The sequence below is a fragment of the Oculina patagonica genome, unplaced genomic scaffold (assembly GCF_052425735.1).
Source record: "Oculina patagonica isolate OP01 unplaced genomic scaffold, crgOcupat unplaced257, whole genome shotgun sequence".
Taxonomy (NCBI): Eukaryota; Metazoa; Cnidaria; class Anthozoa; order Scleractinia; family Oculinidae; genus Oculina; species Oculina patagonica.
The window spans coordinates 1,969-5,016 of record NW_027558098.1 but is presented as its reverse complement, the minus strand read 5'-3'; the positions used below and the strand labels follow the sequence as shown (position 1 = coordinate 5,016).

General features: G+C 40.1%; 1 pseudogene; it reads right to left on the bottom strand.

Annotated features, from left to right (window-relative positions):
- Nucleotides 1–1,490, bottom strand: LOC144640328 (transmembrane emp24 domain-containing protein 7 pseudogene; annotated as a pseudogene).
- Between the last annotated feature and the right edge of the window lie 1,558 nt (nt 1,491–3,048).

The window sequence follows — 3,048 nt, the reverse complement described above, 5'->3', positions numbered from 1 at the left end:
TTCCCAAGTATAACAAGTTCTTTATTTTTGCCCAGCGCCATCAAATAACAAATTCAATTAATTTTAAACTAACTATATATAACTATAGATTACTTTCACTTAAAGTATCATAGATATTTGTTTTTAACAACAGATCGCCTTATATAAACTCTATACTGGATCGGACAACAAATATAAACTTCCCAAACTTTTTTAACCACTCACCCGATGGAAGTCTCGAAAATTTGGAAATTACAAAAAAAAAAAAAACAGTCAGTCATCAAAGTTTCAATTACTCCTCGATGGGACTACCTTCTTCAAAACTCACGATATGCATCGATGATGCTTTTACTAATACAAATGTAAATCAATTCGCCGTACGGAGACCCTGAATTATAATTATCGTACGATTAAGTAGGCATTTTCATATCTCTAGTAAATTTCTTTTTAGTCCGGCATTTATCGGGGGAAAATGTTCATCTGGAAATAGAAACAAAATTACTCACAATAATCCCGCAACAGATGACTGAACATCTGTGAATGAATAATAACAGTATTGTTTTTGAAAGTTATGCTTATAGGTCTTCCTTTGAAACAGTGAAAAATCTACGTAGCAAGAAAACTTGAACGATACCAACAGTTACGACGATACAAGACTGTCCAATTGACCACCACTGAACGCGTGTTCTGAGATATTCTGCGGCCATTCGAGTGTTCGCTTCACGGAGTCGGTAATAATTCTGATATTTCTCGATCAGGTTGAAGTTCTCGTGAATTTTTAGGAAGGACGTCTCGAAATGCGTCAAGGCCGTCTGTGTCCCTTCTGGTCCCTCGAAGTTCATGTAGTCTTCATCGCCTTTGATTAAGTCGAAGTAAACAAGGTTTTCACCGATAGAGAATTCGAATACATTGCTGAAGCAGATAGTGTAGGTTCCGTTCCTAGAAGTGGTAAATTTGTGCAAGTCGTAGTCCTTCTTCTCTTCTTTGTAGACGTAGTTCCCGTCCGGGTCTTGGATGTACGCGTCGATGCGAGGATCCGCGCCCGTGATAGGCGCGTATTCCAGCGAGCACTCGGTGTTTTCCACCAGGTCTTCGTAGAAACATTCGAAGCCGCTGAGTTGAAACTGTAGATGGCGGCCATTTGCTGGTACCAAGCATAAACACAAAGCAAAAATTACGGTTAAATGGCAAATCATGGCGGTGCTATTCACGCTTCAAAGAACAGATATTAGCACCAAGTCTTTGTAGTCTTGTTGTTTGGCGCAATAACACAGTTTCTTCTTCTGTAAATGCCTTGATATTGCTCGTTTTACGCGATTTCGCCCATGTTACAGTGAATTTATATTCAAAGTTGTTGTTTAAAGTAAATTTGCATTCGAAAAGATTAAGGACACGTGGCGTTTTGTCGACGCACGCGCCACAAAACGTTGATCTTTAGTTCTTGATTTAAAAAGCTTTGATTCATAAATGGAACGACGGACGTTAATGCTGTAATTCAAATCAGTGAACAACTGAATTTCAAATCGTTCAAGCGTTTGCCGAACACGAAGAAACTTTCCCAGCTGACCGGAAATTGGCAGAACAAAAGGACTGTTTTGTTGAATTTTAATTCGATGTCGTTACAGATCACCGAAGCGAAATCAATATTTTGACTGTATATATTTGTATAGTAACGTATTTGTAACTTTTCATCAGCGCAAAGTCGTTTCAGGCTTAGCCCTTCGTCGTAACTCAAGACTGGTTTCCATTCGCCTAGAACTGCGAGAGAAATCGAAAATCGAACTGTAGATCAGTGAATATAATTCGGCGCATGACTATAAATTACCTGAATTCACTTGGATCCAAAAAAATATTACTCAGAAACAGTTTCACAGTGAATGCAGCAAGTAAAAAGCGATACAAATGGAGAGAACTCTAGCGATCTACAGGGAACAGGTGTAACCGGATTATAATTTTTTTCCCTCTCCGATTTTTCCATTTATTTTATAAGGAAAAACTGCCGCACTGAGTCACAGGAAATTTTCTTAACCGGTATTTTAACAGCCCTCATTTTTTAGCCAATCTTTCTGATATTATGTCAGCCTTTAGATGACTAGCCTGTTAGAGATGATTTAATTAGGATACAGCCAAAAATGGTCAAACAAGCAAAAACAGCATAGAATTTTAAGCTTATGAGAGCTTGTGAAATACTGCAAAACTCGTGCACTGAGTCAGCCTGCAGCATGCTAGCCTGTTCCAGGCGTTTGGTTAGCTAGGGAGAAGCGCCCCAAACCCCTCGTCATTTTTTCCACTCGTAATTATTCGCGCTTATCCCGATTCTTGTGCTGCTCCCCATCTAAGCGAACGCCTGGAACAGGCTAACAGCATGTCAAGTGATGATACCCTCAAAGAGTTCAGTATGACATACTGCCTGGAAGCGCGGTTGTCAGTTCTTGTCATATAAAGCGGTCTTCACACGATCAACTGACTGAAGTCAGCAAACTCGTGTTGGCAAAATCCAAAAAGTTGGAAAACTCGTGTCTTCACACGCCAAACTCGCGTCAAATCGCAACACACGCCTATTTGCGACATGGCCGCCGTAGCGCAATCACACTCACATTGAGTTGCCACACTCACATTGAATGTGCTTGTGTCTTGCTTTATTTTATGTTTATCGCTGGAGAAAAAAAACTGAAAGCATTTTAGAAATAGAAAGGTTTGGACGAAACTGTACATTAGCAGAAACCACATACTTGGAGGGTACAATACGTTCGTCCAAGAGTTTCGCACAGAAGATAGCGCGGCCTTTAATTTAAAAACAATATTTTGCGCATGGATCACACTTGCTTTAATTAAGAAATGGTTAGGTCATGACTTTAAAAAGTGGCTTCACGCTCGTCTTGTCGGTCTTCCACCATTTTGTAAAGCGGCCTTCACACGACAAACTAAAGTTGGCAAACTCATGTTGGCAAACTCATCGTTCTAACTCAACTTGCATCGTTCACACACACCAACTTGAGTTTGCCAACACGAGTGTGAAGGCCGCTTAAGGTTTCACAAAAATCACGCGAAGAGAGCGCGTATTTTGAT